Source organism: Falco rusticolus, chromosome 2, assembly GCF_015220075.1.
Source record: "Falco rusticolus isolate bFalRus1 chromosome 2, bFalRus1.pri, whole genome shotgun sequence".
Classification (NCBI taxonomy): Eukaryota; Metazoa; Chordata; class Aves; order Falconiformes; family Falconidae; genus Falco; species Falco rusticolus.
The window spans coordinates 80,166,053-80,186,913 of record NC_051188.1 but is presented as its reverse complement, the minus strand read 5'-3'; the positions used below and the strand labels follow the sequence as shown (position 1 = coordinate 80,186,913).

General features: G+C 47.0%; 1 long non-coding RNA gene across 1 annotated transcript in view; it reads left to right on the top strand.

Annotated features, from left to right (window-relative positions):
• The window catches only part of LOC119143843, a 34,433-nt gene extending 13,967 nt beyond the window's left edge, over window positions 1-20,466 (top strand). Inside the window, exon 3 of the long non-coding RNA XR_005102847.1 lies at window positions 19,614-20,466. This is a non-coding gene — a long non-coding RNA (uncharacterized LOC119143843). The remainder of the gene's footprint in view (window positions 1-19,613) is intronic.
• The last annotated feature ends 395 nt before the right edge of the window (window positions 20,467-20,861 follow it).

Below are 20,861 nucleotides of genomic sequence, written 5' to 3'. Positions count from 1 at the left end.
ACTGCCAGCCTCTGAGGGTGGCCAGGCCTCCTTCCTTTGGAGCTGCCTCTGAAAGAGGAGGAGGAGGAGAACAAGGAGGAGGTCTCAGGACTCTAGTGGCCAAAGCAGAGGAAAAAATGCAAAAACAGAACAGGGAAAGAAGGCTATTCCCCATGGAGAAGTATCGAAATGGAAGGTTGCCAAGCCCATCCCTGCTGCATCCAGTGTCTGTAAAGATGAGTATAAGGTAGCTGCTTCCATGGCAGGGCTGGGGGTGAAGGCCAGAAGCTTGGGAGGACATTTGAGGAAGGCATTCAAATAGACAGCAGGTAGGGGAAAAGGGTGAGCACCATCTTCAATAATGCAGACTCCAGAGCAAGGAGAGAGAAAATTCAGAGAGAAGGTAACAGGAATGACAGAGGGTGGAAATGCCCAAACCAAACCGCTGGGGATGGATGTGAGGAGGAAGTGAACAACTCTTGTTAAGGAAACAACAAGAGGTGGATTAGCAAGGAACTGAATGTGAAGGGATGACTCAGTAGTGATGCCTCCATTATGAGAGCAGCTGAAGGGGGAGCCTTGGAATGCTAGTGCAGGGAGGCAGAGGCCAGGCATAGGTGCAAGAAAGGAGGAGGAGAGAATCAATTCAATCAACCCTTCCAATGAGAAAAAAAAAATAATTCTCCCTGCCCAAAGCTGTAAGCAAATGAATTCAGAGCTAGCTATTCGTGGCACTGACATCAATTCTTTGCTCCTGAAACAATCATGGGAATAAGTGGAGAAAGTGGGAGGAAAAAGAGGAAATGAGGGATATTAATTTTTGGCAGTCAGATTTATCAGGAACACTTAGGTACTTCTGGAAATGTTACTGAAATTTCCCAAGTAGCAGAGGCTGTGGCTCAGTGAAACAGTAAATCAACTTTCAGGGCACTTAGCACTGACCCAAATCCATTGCAAACATATAGCACAAAACATGAGCTATTTTGAATCCCCTTGCTGCTTTTTATTCACCAGACAACATAGTTTTGGATGGGTTAACATTATTAAAGCTATTTTCATGCTAGATCTGGTGCTACACGTCCTCCTGAAGCTGGCGCAAGGCCAGGGTGACAGAGTAGAGCTGCACAGACACTGGGCCATGTGTTGTGGCTAATTCAATGGAGAGACAACTGTGTGAGCGTCACTGATCACGCTCAGCTTGGTCCTGCCAGGTGATATGCTAGCGCAGAGAGCTGATGGTGATGGTGGAGGAGCCGCAGCCTTCAGGGCTGAAAGCTGAAAGCCTGCTGGTGGATGATGCCAGTGGCTCTCAAAGGCCAGATGTGCAATGAGCTCCAGGTGGTGGGGGAGAGGGGGGTGTGGAGCAGTGGGGCTTTGGGAAGCCCCTTTGTCCCCATCTTTCATTGAAATAAATGCATAGGAAGATTGGGATCTTTTGAAAACCCTTCTGGGTGTCTTTACAAATGTGCCTCTGGGTGCCTAATTCTCACCAGAAACCACTTGAATTGTGAAGTTTCTCTATCACTTCCACAGACCCAAACATCACCTTACCCTGTGGCCATGCTTCCACAGGCTGGGCTGAGCTGCTGGTCCTCACCTCCTGGGGATGCCTTTGGCTGGCAGTTTGGAAGATGCCATCCAGAAAACTTAGGACTTGCCTAATTCACAAGGGCTCCAAATGGCCCTTCTCCTCTGAGGGTTTCCCTCCTTGTAGGGATGAGGAACTCAGGGAAGCCGCAGCAGCAGCTGCGCTGCCTGAACACCACCTCTCCCTGGCCTGGGGCCAGGGCTGTGGTGTTCAGGAAAGACCTCATTGACAGAGGCTGAAATCAGAGGTGACCTTTCAGCCTGGGAGAAGCGCTGCGGAACCTGATGGCAGCTTGAGGGGGTAAAGGAGTGCCTCTTTAACACCTAGCAGGACATCAGCAGCTTCAAGGTTTCCTTCAGCAATCCGTAGTTCTTGGGAAGTGGCAGTATCTGTTTTGGGGTGCTCTGCAGAGCAATGATATGATCAAAGGGACCTTAGGATAGGAACTCGGTTGCTGCAAGAAGGTTGAAGGATAGTGTGATGCAGGCAGAGAGAAAGTACCTTCTTTTGAAGAATTTCTTATCATGAAGCTGGAAGATTTTACACTTCAGCAAACTGAGGAACTTGAAAGAAGAGTTTCAAGGCAGGAAGAGAAGGCCCCCAAGGTGAGCTTACGTCCATGAGAGACATTACTAGTGCTATGTCAACAGGACAGTGATGCAAAGTCGGGTGAGGTTAGCTCTAATGGCACACAGCTAACAGGGCGCCTGGGGACCAGACATGAAAGGGGTGCTCCAACTTGCTAATGCCTTCCTCTGGGTCAGCCGCTAATAGTCAGACACTGATTCACAGAACTTCCCTTCCCTGAGACGTCCTGTAAATACATGTATTTTTTTAAACAGTGAGGAAATGAATAGCTATGCTGAGGATTAAGTGCTCCTCACATATGACAGGCATGCTGGCACTACCCCAGCCCAAGCTGCCTGCTGCCGAGGCACTCCTCTCCGGCTTTCTCCATGTTTACCCCATGCCCTTTCCCTTGCTCCCTTCTCCTCCCTCCAATGTTGGGGCCATCCAAAACTGAGTTCTTGCTCTGGCATGGGGTGGGGAACAAGTGTCGAAATCCTTCTTTTTGTTTTTCTTTCTGTGAAATGCGGTTCTTGCTCACTGGCCATCTTATTCTCTGCATATCCCCTGCTGGACCCCTCGCCCTTTTCCCCAGTCCCTGCACAGCTGCACGAAGATGTCAGTGACATGGCAAGAGCAGCCTTCCCCAGGGGCTTGGTCTGGCCCTGAAGGCACCTCACTGGTGCTGGCCCCCATGCTCAGGAGGTCTCCACTTGCCACAGCTCGAACTGGCTGGCGCAGAGGATGGAGCCCGCTGGCACCTGCCACGGGGGGCTGTAGCCAGCTCATGCCCTGGGCTACACAGAGACATCACATAAATGTTCACAGGGCTTCTGGTAAAGCCCTTCAATTGAAAAAATGCTGTTATTCACTTTTGCGGGGGCTATTCCAGTTCAAACTTTAAATACTGAAGCATATATCTCAAAAAATTTCAGCAGGATCCTTTAATCATGATCATGAAATGATAGTTTTTGATTCTCAGAGAATTGAGGAGGGGGGTCAGCAGAAATGCCACCTTGGGCTTCCATAGGGCTGGCTTTGGCCTGTTGAGGAGGTTGGTTGACAAGAATCCCTTGGAAGGCAGTCCTGAAGGGCAGAGGGGTCCAGGAAGGCTGGGCATTCTTCAAGAAGGAAATCTTCAGGATGCAGGAGCCAGCCATCCCCAAGTGCTGAAAGACAAGCCGGCAGGGGAGAACACCAGCCTGGCTGAACAGAGAGCTTTGGCTGCAACTCAGGGAAAAAAGGAGAGTTCACTACTTTTGCAAGAGGGAGCAAGCAACTAAGGAGGACTATAAGGATGTCATGAGGTTATGCAGGGACAAAATTAGAACAAAAAACCCAGTTAGAACTCAGGCTGGCTGCTGCCATAAAAGAAAATTTAAAATGTTTTTATAAATACATTAGCAACAAAAGGAGCACTAAGGATATACTCCACCCTTTACTGGATCCAGAGGGAAACATACTGACAAAGGCTGAGGAAAAGGCTGAGGCACCAAATGCTTTTGCCTCAGTCTTTGATAGCAAGACCATTTGCCCTCCGGGTACTCAGACCCCTGAGCTGGAAGACAGGGACGAGGAACAGAATGAAGTCCCAACAGTCCAGGAGGAAACCATCAGTGACCTGCTGCTCCACTTAAGACACACACAGATCTATGGGTCTGGATGAGATCCACCCGAGGGCACTGAGGGAGCTGATGGAGGAGCTCATCAAGCTGCTCTCCATCATTTACCAGCAGTCCTGGCTAACTGGGGAGGTCCCAGAAGACTGGAGATTAACCAACGTGATGCCCATCTACAGGAAGGGCCAGAAGAAGGATCCAGGGAACTGCAGACCTGTCAGTCTAACCTCAGTTATAGAGCAGATCACCTTGAGCACCATCACATGGCACATACAGGACAACCAGGTGATCAGGCCCAGCCGGCGTGGGTTTATGAAAGGCAGGTCCTGCTTGACAAACCTGATCTGCTTCTACAAGATGACCTGCCTAGCGGATGAGGGAAAGGCTCTGGACCTAGACCTTAGTAAAGCCTTTGACACTGTCTCCCACAGCATTCTCCTGGAGAAACTGGCTGCTCATGGCTTGGACAGGCGCACTCTACGCTGCGTTAAAAGCTGCCTGGACAGCCCAGCCCACAGGGTGGTGGTGGATGGAGTTACACCCAGTTAGCAGCCAAGTGGTGTTCCCCACGGCTCAGTACTGGGGCCGGCCCTGTTTCATACCTTTATCAGTGCCCTGGACAAGAACATTGAGTGCACCCTCAGTAAGTGTGCAGGTGACAGCAAGTCGGTCAGGAGTGAGGATGTGCTTGAGGGCAGGCAGGCTCTGCAGAGGGATCTGGACAGGCCGGACCGATGGGCCGAGGCCAATTGCATGAGGTTCAACAAGGAGAAGCGCCAGGTCCTGCACTGGGCTCACAACAACCCCGCGCAGCGCTACAGGCGGGGGCAGAGTGGCGGGGAAGCTGCCTGGTGGGAAAGGACCTGAGGGTGTTCATCAACAGCCGGCTGAACACGAGCCAGCAGTGTGCCAAGGTGACCAAGAAGGCCAACAGCATCCTGGCTTGTACCAGAAACAGTGTGGCCAGGGAAGGGGTCGTCCCCCTGTACTCGGCTCGGGTGAGGCCGCACCTCAAACCCTGTGTTCAGTTTTGGGCCCCTTGCTACAACAGAGACAGACATGGAGGTGCCGGAGCGTGTCCAGAGAAGGGCAACGCAGCCGGTGAAGGGTCTGGAGCACAAGCGTTATGAGGAGCAGCTGAGGGAACTGGGGCTGTTCAGCCTGGAGAGGAGGAGGCTCAGGGGGACCTTTGGCTCCGTCCAACTCCCTGCCAGGAGGCTGCAGGCAGCTGCACATTGGCCTCCTCTGCCAGGTAACAAGGGACAGGACAAGAGGAAATGGCCTCAAGTTGTGCCAGGGGAGGTTCAGTTTGGATACTAGGAAGAATTTCTTCACTGAAAGGGTGGTCAAGCATTGGAACAGGCTGCCGGGAGGGGGAAGCAGCTGAGTCACCATCCCTGGAGGTATTTAAAAGATGTGGCACTTAGGGACATGGTTTAGTGGTGGACTTGGCAGTACTAGGTTAATGGTTGGACTTGGTGATCTTACAGGTCTTTTCCAACCTAAACAGTGCTATATGATCCTATAATCTAGGTCTCTCAGCTTCCTTCTCATCCCCAATTGCCCTGTCCTCCAGAGTCTGGCCATTTCTGAAAAGGACATGTCCTTCAGGGCAATGTTTTATGCCTTTCCTGATGTGTTTTGTTTGTCCCTTAATGTAAACTCTCTCTGTGACAGGCTTTTAAGCATGACTGTCTGTGATAAGCTGTTTAGCTTTTTTCCTTTGGGTTTTGTCTGTAACAAAAATGATTTATCATTGGGATTCCTTTCCTTGCCTGTTTTTTATCCCAAATTTCCTGCCTCTTGTCATCGTTATATGTAATTTCTTCTCAGCTGCCACCTTTATCTGTGTTTGCCACTGCATCAGTCTCCTCAGTCAAACTGATATTCTGAAGGTTTTCTGGGGAAAAAAGATTATTTCCCAAACCAGGTTAGGTAGATCAGGAAAACCACCAAGTAAGCACAACTTAGACCAGCAGAAGAACATAGCTTATTTTATTTGGGGAAGACATTAAGATATATCTTCCAAATCACTCCCATCCAAATATAAGCTTATTCTGCTTCAAGAGACACTGCTGACATAAATCGGCCAGTTTAGCTGCTGGTAAAGGCTCTGTAGTGTAGAGAAGTGCTCCTAAGTGAAGCTGACTGAAGTGCCGGTGGTTTGACTCAATTGCTGTACGTCACTAGGTAAGGTCACCACTTTATTCATGCAGCGTTTCTGCAGATTCATGTAGCCCCCCAAGGGAGTGATGCTCTGCAGTGAACCTTTTTGCATTTGTTATTTTCATATCCTGGGTGTCTTCTGGCAGTCATCATATGCATCACTGCTCGATTCCAGCCTCTCGTGTTCTCAAGTCTCCTTTACAAGCAGGGTGGGATCTGGCTTGTGGAGCTCAGGGTTGTCTGGGCTTGAGCAAAGTGAATCATCCTCACAGAGTAATCTCCCTTCTCCACTGGCACTGAACTGCAGCAAGCCGTTCCTATTCAGCAAAGCACGTAAGCCAATTTTTGGCTTCATTGCTATTCAGCAGAATATTTAACTGTGAGTTTAATATCAAACTCATGCTCAAATCCCGTGGCTTATTATTGGATTTAGGTGAATGTCCACACTACATGACTGAATGAGAAGGGGATTAATTACAAGGAGGGGAGAGCTTTGCTGAGCTGGGTTCAGACAGAATAGTAGTGTACTCCTGCCCCAAGGCTTCCCTGCTTCTCCAGTTATGCATGCAACAGTTTATTCCCAGGGCACAGTGTTAACATTTTAATCTTGCTCGTCAAGGGACATTTTCATAGCGTTGGATGAACATGATGAACATGGTGAAATGCCTCTGGGGTTGCTCAAGACCTTGGTGAGCATCTTAGTTCTGCTGCGTGGGAAGGGTGATGGCAGATGGGTGATCCCATGTGGCACGCAGAGGGCATCCCTTTACACACCCAGTTTTTTCATCTCTGGCTTCAGACAGAGGAGATGAAGGAGGCAGGCAAAGCACAGTGGGCTGGTCTGACTGACTGTTTTTCCATAGCAGATTTCACACAAGCTCAGAAGGATCGAAACTGAAGTACTCAGTTGCTGCAGTGTGTTTGTAGAGGGGAGGAGGTGACAGCTCCATTTGTATCCCTTGCAAGAGCAGTTTGGGCAGGGCACCACATGCCTGCTGGTCTCTGTGAAGGGGTTCTTGCTTTCTGTAAGGAGATTCCTTCTTCCCTGTTTACTTCTTGCAGAAAATGCTAAACTGAATATGTTTTTAGAAGCATACTGTCTTCACAAAGTCATATGATTTAGACAGATCTCTTCCTCTAAGGCACAAGATTACATTATATTCATGAAATGTTTCACACAGTCCTGTCTTGTCCTTAACTGTTTGCTATAAAACATGTTAATTCCTTACAGAGCTGCATTTCTGTCCCCGTTGCAGCTAGATGAACACAGCCCATTGTCATGATAAAAGTGTTTTACCTGTCCCTAAAGCTAGATCTCAAAAAAAGTGTAAAACCATCTAATGAGCAGGGTGCAGTACGAGAGACGGGACCTGTAACAGCTAGCCCACACAGAAGGGAATACAGGAGGAGCTGTTACGAAAGTCATGCTGTTGGGGTTTGATCGGTTAAAACTGGATGCTAGGTAGAGCAACTCTTCTGCAAGCTATCTTGAGCCCTGAGCAAAAGCTGGACACAGCATAAAGATTGATGCTGTCAGTCCCTGAATGCTGATGAAGAACTCAGCTCTACGGGCACGGACCAAGCTCTCAGTCTTTGCATCTCACTTTTCCCAGCCATTACAATGTGTGTAATAACAGTTGCTACCTCACAGCAGTGTGGTGTTGGCTGTGTTTAAACAGTTTTAAATGGAAACTCTGAGCACACTTGTGAAACTCCATTTAATTGCTTATGGACTTAGATTTAGCACTTGGTTTTTCCAGTGTTCCCATTGGATCTAGTAGCCCCTGTGACATGCAGTGGCAGTGAGGGACTGATCTCTGACTTCTAAGGGTGCAAATCAGAAGCCTTTCCTTCAACAGAGCGAGGCGTGCCATTGCCAGCCTGTGGTAAGTGAGAGGACGTTCACTGCGGGCTGTTATGATTTGTAGAGAAAAAACAGAGAGCTTAGTCATCAAAAACAAGGGTTAGTCATCAAAAGCAATCTACCTTCCTCTTAAAATATAAAAAAGGCTTAAAAATTTGGTAAGGTTTACAGAGCATGAAAAAAACACTGCTATTACAATTGCCAGTGTTAATTCTCATCAGGTAGCCTTCCTTCCCCATTGGATGCAGGCTTACAGCTTCACGTGTGTTGCCAAATGCTTCAGCCCTGGTGCCCATAAAAGGTTTCTGCTGTAACTGTCTTGTTATCAGCCCATCAATGTCCTGACACTTCCTAGTGATTAATCCTGTGTTGAAATGAAATTAAGTTTCCATATATTTGGCAGAATGACCCCAGGACTTCCTATTTGGGGAATACAAAGAATAAAGCATCTGCAGCCTACAGGAAGCCAGAGTCTCTGATTTCCTGCAGAGGCAGAACAAGAACAAACATATTTCACAGCAGCAGTCGAAAGCGCACGTAAGAGCCCTGGCGGCCCCCATGATGAAAACAATTAGAAGGGGGAACATCCCTGCTCCCAAAATTATTTGTGGGTGTTTTGTTACATACACAATATGCCATTAGAAAATAGATGTAACTCCAGTTAATGTTTTTTCCAGGTGACTATTAACTTTTCCTTGGCATATGTGTTTTGGTTTACATCAGCAGGACTGTACTTGTAAAGCAAGTGAATTTTACATTGCCATTTGCTACGCTAGGCTCTCTAAATCCATTTGTGCTTAGGAAAACACAGTGACATTTTCTTTGATGGCTTTGTTTAAATAAGCCAGGCCAGATTCAGGCTCCAGTGAAAGGGGCAGGAGGAGGTGACAAGGCAGAAAATCCTACTAGCAGCCTAGCTCTGACTTGCAATGAAAGGCACATGGGGAAGCAAGGGCACCAGCCTGCTTTCTGGGGCTGTGCAGCACAGTCTTCCTAAGACAGGGACATTGCTGCCTCTACAATGCGATTTAGCAGCTCTACACCCACAAAAGGAAACACTTCCAAGTGCTTCCAAATTGCTGGTTACGCCTTGCACTAATGGGCATCATCAGCTTAAAATTAGACCTCTGTCTGAATAATGCTTCTACCTGAATATAAATACTTGCATGTGTGCATGCGTATATATAGATGTGTGTGTGTATGTGTGTCTAGACAGAGAAAAACCTGTTCTGTTTACCTGCCACATTGTTGGGATTATCTTGGTTGTTGTAGTGCATTTACTTAGCTTTGTCAGATGTCTCTCACTCCTTCGCCATAGCCTGTTTTGCCAGTGTCAATGGTTCTGTGGCTGCTGGTTCCTGTCAAAAGAAATTGTCTTATTTCTGTCCTGCAAAGGTACCGCATTACCATAACCACTGTGTCTAAGAATATCTTGTTTCCGGCAGTTTTATTTCAGTCAAGCCTCTTTCAATGCTTCCTAACCCAAACTGGAGTGAAAGAGGGGAGACCGAGATGCTGCAGGATGTTAGGCTTGCTTCCATGGGGAAAGGTCTGATCGGTGGCTAAGACGTCTGTCCTTCAACAGGCAGAAATAGGGGTAGTGTAATCCCCTGGGAAGTTGCTTGTCTTGGCATTTTTAATAAATGGCTGTCTAGAAACAAAATGCAAACTGCTGCTCTCCTTTAAACCGTGATTCCATATGGGGAACTGGTTTTGAAGCTCCAGACTTGAGAGAAGGCGTAAAGAGTCTGAATATGATATTTTTCTGGAAGGTTATCTTTAAGTTTTTCTTTGAGATGATAGCCTCAGAGTGGATATTTCTGTAGCTCTGAAAGTATCAAATGTGTGAGCAGTGCAGGATGTGGCTCACAGGTCCTTACTGTGATGACATTGAGAAGATCACATTATATCAAACAAGTCCCAAGAGAACCACAGAGAACTGTGAGTGAAGTAAGGGTGAACTTACACCACAAAACACTGCTGGCCACTGAAATGCCAAAGGCAGTGGCAATCAAAGCTGGTCTGCCCGCAGTCTAGACACATTGACTTGGCAACTGCCTGGAGTTAATAAGACCTTTACCTTAAGTCATGCTCTGTTGGACTTTGTTTCCCCTGCAGTTTGGTAAAAGGCTCAAAGAGCACCTTTTCATGCTGAAATCTGCAGGGATTTGGGGATGCAGCAGGAAACAAGGGCATTCACAGAGACAGACTAGATCTGCAAGACTCTCACGCTGCAATTCTGCATCTGCAGGGAGTTGTGCTACACTACCTTTTCACTTTGTTCTCTGCTGAGTTTTACAAGCCACCACGTGTCCCTGTCTCTGCCAGTGGACTGGTTAGGTCCCTCCCAATCATTCTAGAATGAATAACATACAAAACTACACAGTGCTGCCAGCTCTTGTGATTTTGTAAGTCCTGAAATATTTGCTTTTTGTTCTCTCAGTTTTTGCTCCCAGATTAATGCAATGGAATTCCTCTTCCCATTAGAAAGCAAGAAGAGGGGGGAAAAAAGCACTCCAGTTGTCCAGTCTACCTGGCAGGAAAGGAAAGCCAGGACCTATGACGCAGGAACCCCTTGGCTATTAGAACTGGTCTCAAACATGTCACCCCCATGAAAGCCACAGCTCCATCACCGCACTGTGGATATTGTAAATAACCCCTGCTCAGTAAATCAGACTATCAAATGAGTGCCCTTCTTTCTCACTGCTGCCCACCCCCATTCATGCATTATCTCATTGTTCTTTTCTCCTACAACAATTGTGCTTTCCTGCTTGAGAGCTGCTGGTGGTTTTCCAGTCTTCCAGGAGAAAGCCTTCAGGGAGAAGCAGCCAGATGCAGCAGGGCCCAGACTGAGCCTCAACAGACAGGGGAGGAGACCAGCCAAGGCAGACTTCTTAGAATAGGCAGCTGGTCTCCCTGGCAGCTCTGGCCTGAAGAGAGCCCACTGGAGAGGCAAGGGATACCCTGCATCATCTTTCCTCAGCAAACGTGGGGTGGTGGACAGATGCCCCAGGGTGTATGTGCCATTGGTGGAAGCCAGTGCTGCATGACCCATCCTGCACAGGAACTGCACACCTCTACTGTTTTTATCAACACACATCCCCTCACTCATCAGTCAGGGCTAAGCCTCTCAGCCACCCCTTCCAACACAGATTTCCTGTAATATACTGTCAAATTCCATGTTCTGTATGAAAGGCACATGGGGGACAGCTTTTCTTGTATACTTTTGCTGTCTGGCCATTTTGTGCGGCAGAGGCTCTCTCTGCATGTGTGACTTATCAGCCCAGATGTCCGTCATTTGCAAACCCCCGGGTTTTTATAAAGAAAGAACTTTCTTCAAGGAAAAAGTAGCTGGATTGCAAAGGTTGCTATATACAGACTCAGAGTACCTTGTTCAGTAAATCTGTACTTTTATTCTTCTGCTTCCTGTTAAAACCCACCATGCCAAGCGAATCAGTGAATCGTAGACATGGTGCATACCTGGAGATGGAGAAGTCATTCTACTGCTGCTTCTGTTGGTCAAGCCCTGTTCCTTCCATGAGCACACCAGGTATAAGCATCCCCTTCCCTTTCTCTCTTGCTGACACCAAGCTGTCCTGGCTGTGGCTCTCAAGTTTCACATGATGAGAAGCATGTCGCACCCCTGTGACTATCACTGTTTGCTTTCTAAGCTGTGATGTACTAAAGCACCTCAAGATGCTATTTCTGTGTGAGCAACTGGAAGTAACTGTAAAGCGATGTGTTGCCTTAACAAAAATGCAGGCATCTGAGCTCTACTGCTTCACTTCTACACAGGGGTAACCCCATGGAACTCATCATGGCTGATATTTGATGTGTACCGCAGATGGAAAATGCTGTAGTTTTTTTCAATGCTGTAACTCTCCTGTTGTATTCATTACCTAAGGATGTCATCAAAATCACTGTTGTGTTACAAAGGTGTCAGTGAACAGGCAATCCACCTGATATGTCAGAACCGATGATGTTTCCCTGATACAGCAAATAAATTGCCAAGCAAGTGTTGTCTTCATTTACATCACTTTTATCCCAACATAATTCCATTAATTTGACAATTACAAGAGGGGTGTGGATCTCCTGGGAGGAAGCTCACCTTTACCATTCTTGAAATTGATGACATGGGTTTCCAGCAGCTTAACAGTGATTGTTCAGCAAAAATTAGATCTATGCAGGGCTGATGAAACTGCACGCACCAGAGTCATTAACAACAAGCAACCGAGTCTTGTTTACATCATTTCAGAGTCTGTTTAGAATTGGAAACCCATTAATGTATGAAAAGATTCTCTGAGGAAAGAGAGTGTTAGACTTTCTACCCTTCTCCAGTCTCTAGCCTGAGTAGGGACTGCCGCGGCAAAAAATGTTGGGATATCTCCAGTCTATTCCTTGCTCAGTGGCAGAGAGGAGATAGGCTCAGAGGAAGGTCTGACCCTGACCTCTTGTCCTGTGCCCCTTGCAACACCATGCAAGGGACGTTTTTGCCTTGCCTTTTGACAGTGTGACCATATCTCTTGTATTCATTTTCATGTCCCTTGGGTCTGAAAAGAAGTTGGGATTTTCTGCTTACCGTTAAAAATTTGTAGATCACTTTAAAGCTTTTATCCTAGAAAAATGCTCTCTAGGAGCAAAATACATTGGTAGATCTTGTGTGATTTGCATGTAGTTTATACGTCTGATGCGAATTGAAAAACTTTGAAGTTTGAATAGGGAAACCTCTGGTCTGCACTGTAGGTTTGGCTGATAGAAAGCCCTTCTGTGCTTCAAAGCTTTTCTAAGAAGTCAATAATTTTGAGTTAATTAGGGTTAGGAGCTGTTTCACTGTTTGAATTTGTGATAGCAGAGAGTTAAAGCTTTGCTTACGAAGTCTCTCACCTGGAAATACACACAAAGCTGTTCAGTGTTAATTCCCAAGTTTGCTTTAAAGTTTTTGGGTAAACCTCTTCTCTCAATCCACATGAAAAAGCTCTTCCAGGTCTTTATTTGCCTTCCTTTCACAGCAGTTTGTCTAGGCTTGGTGGGGATTGTGCTGCCTTTGCTATCAAATCTGCAGGAAGACTGTTAAAACACTTTCTACTTGTGTGCCAGCTCTTCAGGATGGTTGCTTACAGAGGGCTGGAGGTTCAAATGTAACAGCAGTATGGATATGATGTTAAGGGTTTACAGATGACTTCTGACAGAATTCTGAGAGTATTAAGGGAGGTTAACTGCTTTCAAGTTGAAAAAAAGCATCCAAGACAGTCACCTGAGCTAGATGATGTTGTCCTGGTTAAGTTTATTCTTGACGTTTTCACTAGCCCTGTAAGAATTTTACATCTTCTTTAAAGATCTGCAGTTGTTCTTTATTATTATGGAGAAGACACAAAAACACACTAGGACACAAAAAGGAAAATGTATCCTGGGGTCATGTGAGCAAGCCCACTTCTCTATGCCATCTAAAGGGTTAATCAGAATGTCTTGGGCCTCTAAAACTGATACGATACCATTTGTCTTTCCCAGGCCTGCCATTTTGGGCTGTAGAAAAGCAGATCTCACCCCCACCTTATGAGACTGAAGGAAACCACCTGGCCACTTCCAGCTGGTGTCCTTCGCTCCACCAGGAGTCTATGGGACTGTAGCCCATGTCTTGCTGCTGGAGGCTGCAGTCCAAGGTTTCCTGGTGGCTGAGAGCCCAGCCTCGTACTGCAGCCCCCAGACCTTGCCAAGCCATGGCTCCAGTGCCACTAGGCTTACCTACCAGTTGTAACTGTTTGGGCAGCAAGCAAATTCATTTTTCTCCTATGAGATGTCCTGCCCCAGGGTGCTCCCTTGGATGGGTTGGAGCTCCTGGCTGGAACCTAGCATCTCCCACTGACTGACTGGAGGCATCTGTCCTGCCCCACCACATGAGAGGCTGTTCCCCGTTGTCTTTTGATCAGATGTGCCAGAGGCACTGTGGGTGAACAGAAGATGAGACAGAGCTGGGGACCACATCAGCCACGAGTCACGCTGGGTATATTTGAGGTGGTTGAGCTCCCCTCACCTACATATCTTGGGGGCAGTGGGGGGCATGTTCAGCTCTTCACAAAACATTTGTCCTACAGTAAGGCAGGGGAATAAACTGTGGGCACGCTGCCTTATCAGCCTTAGTCTTTTCATTCAGGATGAAATAGCTAAATGTCTAAATGTTCTTTTCTAAGAGGCAGCTGATTTCGGCAAAAATTTACTGGAAGTCTGGCCCAGAAACGTTAAGTCGCTTTCAAAGATGTTGCAAAGTGAATGGTTTGTCTGCAAATTAAGACCATTTATAGTTGTAATATCCACTACTAGTTCTTAAGATACTTGAATGGCATTTCAAGGCTAGAGCTTAGGATTTTGTTAGGATGTAGAACATTCCTTCTCTGTTTGCCTTTTTATTTAAATAATCTCTGAATGAGATATTAAGGTCTTGTCTACTGGAAAAAATGTGGTGAAATATTTTATATCAGAAAACCAAAGGAGGCAGCTTCATGCAGACATGACTATGTGACATTAGAGTCTTTTATTGATTTCACTTATGCCTCTTGGGAATAGCTCACATTTAAAGTTACATCTAAAAGGTCATTTTTATATTGGAATAGGGATATTTACATAGGGAAGAGATGATGGTGTAACTGCACCAGGTATGTTATAGGTAACTGCTACCACTTTGATAAGTAGACAAGGTCTTTGAGATTGCATGAACGAGTAATTCTAGATCTAAATCTTGGCCCCAAATCATGCTTGAGGCTTATTCGTACACATCAGGGTTTAAGCCCTCAGCTGGGGTAAGCTGATGCCACTGTATTGATTTTTGAAAAGCTAAACCAATTTACAGCAGATGAGAAACTGCTCCAGATTTCCCAGCTGCCCTATCAAAAGTCTTCTCAGAGCATTGACTGAGGGAAAAAAGGTCTCAGCCTGATTTCAAAGAACATAATAGACTTTTAATTTAATTGACTTAATTTTATTGGCAACTATTGTATGATGAAATGAAAACCAATGATCTGGTTGAACAAGAAAAGGTTAGATGGGAGTAACCCATCAGCAAATATCAGGGCATCATCCTGTTGTCCTCATTTAATAAAAGAACGGGTCAGTAGGTATAAACATTTTTGCATTTTAGTGAAGATTTATTTGACATTACTAGCAGAGAGATGGATTCTTGGAAAAGCTAATGATGAAATAGTCTAGCAGATGAGAAGCTAGATCCTTTATCTGGCATAAAATCACACAGCTGTACAGACTGACCTCTTTTAATTTCACCTTTTATAGCAGTTGAGTTGAGCTATTATTTTGGACTGCTGTGCGATATTTGGTATTTTTTAACTTTTCTTTGAGGTTTGTTTTTTTTTTTACTTACAGCTTCTCTTGCCTGTCTCTAATGTCCTAAGCAATCTCTGCGTAGATCTAACTGGATATACAGTATACCTGAGAGACAAAGACTCAGAGAGGGAGATGAGTTTCTTATCAGGGTGTATTCCAGGGTAAAACTTCAGGTCCAACATTTAAGAACATTTAGCACTGAAATGTGTTGGTGCTCAGGACAGCACAGGACACAGCTTGCTAACCACCTTGGCCATCCCTTGGCCTGCCAGCAAGCACAGCTGCTGCCAGGATCTCCATAAGCATGTCATTGTATTGCATAGTTGGGGCCACCATCCCTTCCTCCACACCAGGTCTTCCACCTCCCTCCCAGCCCTGGGCATTGCCAACCTCTGCCGATTTGGCACTGTGCTTGCTGGCTCCTGAGAGCCAACAGGGCTTGCCTTAACACACTGCGATGGCTTGGCCATTGAAGGTGGGTGACGTGGCTGGACACGGGGCTATGTGGAGTGGGCCAACAAAGCAGGTTATCTGCAGCCTCGCAGGCCCAGGAGAGCAGGCAATGGGTGGGCTGCTTTGGAAACCTGCCCACCACACGTAAGGTCTTGTCTGAAGAAGCAGGTTCTTCTCATGCCTGCTCCGTGCACCACATACCAAATGGTCCTATTTTACATGCTGTGCAACCAAGCTTTCAGCTGTCTGGGGCTTGCTGGAAGTCCAGCCAAACAGGATTTAAGAGCAACAATAAAATCTCATCCAAGGACAGGAGTACCCTGAGGGATAGAACAAATATCATCCAGTGCAAAATGAGCAAATTCAGAGTAGATGTAGGGAAACTAGATGTGATTCCTCCCTTTATTTTTTGCTCATATAACTTGCTAGCGGTGGGTGTCACTTGCAAGAGAAAAGTAGTTTTTAACAGAAAGCTGTCAGACCAACTTTGAAAAAAAGCTTTTCTGAATCAGTACCTGCAAATAAATAATTAATATATGTATATATGAACTAAAAGTTTAGCGTTTTCTTCATTTTAGCTGTCCTTGGTTAGAACTAAGTACTCCAGGAGTGCAGCTTTTTTTGTGTGTTTACATGTGCTGGGGTTTGATTTGGCCCTGTAGGTGCAAGGCCTGTAGACTCAGGCTTCTTGCAAAGACTTCTACTCAGCCTTCTCGTGAAGACGGGAGCAGCCACCCCGACCTGGAGCTCCATTGCTGGCAGCTGCCCGAGGGCTGCACTGCTCCCTTCACATGTAGAGACATGGCCGGCCAAATCCAGTATAAGCACCCCAGGCACACATGAAATCTCCGCCACCTTACACCACCGCCCCTACACTGGTCACCTCATTGCCTCCCCAGGGGTCACGTGTGCTGCCGCAGACCTCCTAAGTGCAACCCTTTGTCCGTGTTTCTGAGAGATGGATTGGTCCCTGCCTCAGAAACCCTGGGTTGGGCTTTGCCATGCTCCAGACCAACTCCATCATTTTGTGCTAGTTTCTGTCCCCACATGCCTATCCCAGCTCTTCACTGAAGATTTCTGGTTCCATGGCAGAGGCAGCGGGAAGAGCTTCTTGTCCTCTGGCTGGGATGGTGAGTGTTACTGTTGTTTTATCAGGGATCCTTGTCCCTGTCAGAGTACCCCTACAGGTGTGCCACAAGGCATGCTGTGGTGGTTTCTGCTCTGATTTTCTTCCTTCCCCTGTCTCCAGCTCCCCTAAACTGCTCCAGCCTGGCTTTGTGCTTTCAAGGCACCATCCCCAGCCAAATCTAAGGGCAAAAAGGCACAGCCACTACTGATAATGCCAAGTATTACAAACAAGGCAGTCTAGTGACACTGTATCAGCTGGGCTGGACCACCATGGAGATGATCACACAGCAGCAATTTGGTTTTACAGTGGTCTTACCCTTTCTCTCAGTATGTTCCCCTTGGGTTTAATGAGCAGAGCCTTCATGGGCTTCACTGAGCGCGTGCTCATAGAGGGTTCACTGAAAAAGTCAGTGTTCATCCTCTGGTGCTGTGCCCAAGAGTGGGGAGAGGATGCCAGGGGCTCTGCTTTCGGGGAGAGTTGCTGGTGGCTCCCCTTGTCCCAGAGCAGAGGCAAGTTCAGGGCATGTAATCTCCTCCTGGGGGTGTGAGACTCCTAAGGGCAGAGTTATGTGATGCTAGGGTTGCCCCTCTATTATCACATTCCTGCAGGGTGAAGTCCTAACCACTGCAGAATATGCCTGCTGCTGTGAGACTAGGTGTCAGATGCTATAGTCCTCATGGAATAGCTGCCTTTCCAATGCAAAGTTGAAAACTAACCATTTTCACCTGAAAATCCAAACACTTTCTCCAAAGGAAACCCCAAACCCAACCCCTTCCTACCCCGTTTTAAATATTTTACTTTTCAGGTCTGCACTTTTCAACAACAAAAAGAAAAAGAGGTGATAAAACCCCAAGATTTTCCCAGGAAAAAGCATTCTTAATGAAATTTTTTGGTCTGGTCCATAACAGAACATCTTGCAGCTGACCTCCCTGTTTGAATGCCAGCAGCAGCTGGAGCCTGTGATGCAGGATGAGGCCTGCTTTGCCTGGCTCCCAGGGCTCTTGCCATCCGGCTGTGCACCACAAACTGTGCCTGGTGCAGGGTGGGCTCCACAGAGGAGGGCTGTTCCCTGTACTGCAGCTATTGCGGAGGAAAAGCAGCTTGTATCTTAACACGTTTCTCCTGGCAGTCATTTCAAAGGCTTCTCCTCTGAATCACGGCTGCAGGCACTGCCTACATTTCCTTTTTACAGAAATTGGCAGGTTGAGCTATGCAAAATTCCCTAATCCTGTTTATCTGCTGCCTCCTTCCCAAGAGGCACAAGGCTCCTGTGGCCTCTCCAAGGTTTCCTCTATGCCGTTACCGGAGTTATATTTGCCCGTTTGAAGGCCAAACGCAGGCACGGGGAGAGGAAGGCAACCTGGAGCCCTCGGCATGTCAGAATTCGGGATTTCAGCATGCAGTAAGGCAGGCAAGTGCCGTGGTACTGTGTCCCTTTAGCCTTTCCTGGAATAATAAACTCCACAGCAAATTACTTGTGTCCAGAGCAGGTGTTTGGCACATAAAAATAATCCATTGCCCAGGGTTACAGGTAGCAAAATGATGACCTTAAGGGTCTTCTCCCTACCACCCTGTGGTCCTGAAGGAGGGTGGGGTGAGGATGCAGGCAGGGGAGCCTGGGTTACCTGTCTTCTGGGCCAAAATCTTGATCTCAGTGCCCTGAGCCACTCAATGAAGGTTGGCTGCTCTGTGCAGCTGAACTTTATAGGCCCAAGGGTAAGGAGAAAATAAATCATCTCTGTCCTTAAACTTTGCACAGTGAAATTCACTAATGTGCTTGCCAAGAAGGAGCATTGGTCTGATCCTTAGAGTTTCTGCTCAAGGCCAGCTGGGCTATACCAGGGTGCCCGTGGGGGATAGAGGACAAACTGGGGAGCTGACCAGCTTCTGAGGTGGGGTGGTGGCAGTGGGACAGGTTGCAAAGGTATGAAGCGAGGTGCTACCAGGGTGAAGGAAGAAGAGCTTGGGCAAGGGTAGCATGAAGGAGGTGGAGAGAGGAAGCATCTCACTTTTGGGGAATGGCCGAAGCCCTGTGCCACCAGGAGTGATGCTCATCTCCTCAGCTGGACCACAGAGTGCTGAACCTCCATGTGGCTGCTGTGGACAAAGGCATGTGAAAGCCCTTGGAGCACTCATGTCTCACCTCTCTTCCCTGCTGGGCCACAGAGGGTCCATGCAGCCATCCCTTACTCCACAATGACTGCGGCAGGAGTCTGGGTGGTGAACTTCGAGGTCCGAATCCTGCTGATGAGGGGTGTGAAGGCTGGTGCACCACCACGGGGCACTCCCGGAACAGGGTTGGTGGCACACACACATGCACATGGTGCTCAGCGAGTGTTAGGGCCAAAATCTTGACTTCGCAACCTTAGTGGTGTTTTAGCAAAGTTTGTGTGTGGGTATTGACTAAGCTGGGATCCTGTCTGGATATGATTCACCTTCCTTCCCCCTCAAGTGAGGTACGTTTGGGAACCTATCACCAGGCTGGCAACAGCTCTGTGAAACACTGGCTGTCTTATTGTGGAACTAGGGAGGCCACCTCAAGTACATTTCTAAAATCAGCCTCTTTCTGTTATTTACGACATTATTTTACGTAAGAAGCATTGCTCGTGAGCCTGTTCTCTAGGATGACATACTGAAGGACCATATGTCATGGTTTGGACTGCCAACACATCAACATTGCAATCGTTTGCAGACTGTTTTGTTTTTCTTTGATTTGGGAATCTGTGTAATTAGCTCCCCAGAACAGCCGGGGAAAGGAAACGCAGTCTGTTATTTAGGCAGAATTAACATCCTTGTTCTCTGTATTGTGATCCCTAGTTTCCTAGTGCTGGTGCCAGAGCAGTGGAGAGATCAGTGCTGAGACATTCATTCCCTGAACATACTTTCATTGCAAAACTATTTCTGCTCCTTTGCTAGGCTATCCCAAGAACCCATGGACTGGGACAAGACATGCTGATGCTGTAATTAGTAAATACCCACTGCAAGTGACAGCTAAAGATTTATAGCTGCCATCAGAGGTTTCAGCAAGAGGAAAAGCACCAAAGCACTTACAGTCACCACCAGCATAACAGTTTTCTGTTGTTTACTGCATTTTTCTCCACCCTCCCAGCAGGGCCCAGCTATCATTTCCTTTGTGCTGCAGATCTGGTAAATAATTCTATACTGACCTGTTGTGGCAGAAGTCATGTATGAATGTGCCGGTGGGGAAAGAGTTATGTTATTTTAGTAGGTTAACAAGCCCGTATAGGCTTCTTTGCTGTCAGCATTTGGCCTTCTACCAAGCATATGATTGTTCTGTTACGCTTTCTGTTCCTATTCTGGTGGTTTATGCAGGTTGGTGTTAGCACTGCCTATAGACAGCCAAAAAGCAGGAGAAGAGCACCCATGCTGAATGGCCTCCCACTCACTTCTAGATGGGTGCCTCACACTTGTCCTTTGGAGGCAGGAAAGAGCTCTGCCCCCTGGTAGAAAGGGCAGGCAGGTGCCTGCAGGTGGGTGGTTAGGGGCTAGAGCAGTGCTCCCCCAACTTTAGCACGAGCACTGACCATACCTGAGGGTATAATCTGAAATCTGTGATGCACATGCACGCAAAAGGAGAGCTTGTTTTGTGCTGTTGCAAGTAGCATGTCTCCCAAACACATTACCAGCGAGGCAACATGTCTAGTGCTTGATTGGCATTGATGCCTAAGATGATATGAGCTCGGCCAGAGATGTTACTGTGTTTGGACACCTCTCTCATCCTCTTTCTTCCTCACCCCTGCAGAGGCATGTGCACACATGGATCCTCTCTTGCTTGGTAAATGGTGAGTTTATACTGGTCTCTCAAATAGGATAAATTCTCTTCTCTGCTCAGCCAGGGCAACTCATATAGGAATGAAATTGTCATTGATATCATTGCCTCTCAGTAAATTTAATCAAAATTGTCCAATAAGTTCAAAAGTTATTAAAGTCAGGGGAAGGGGATCAGAGTGCGTTGTTTCCATAGGAAAACAGGCAGAAAGGGGGGATGTGTATTATAGAAGAAGAATGGAAATTACTATTTGCAGTCTTAGCATGCTATCTCCCTGTCTGTTTTCCTCTCTTCCACGTGTAAAACAAATATTTTAACTGATTATCATTTCTTTGCATTTACTCTTTCTGCTCCCTTGGCCAGCTCCACAGGCA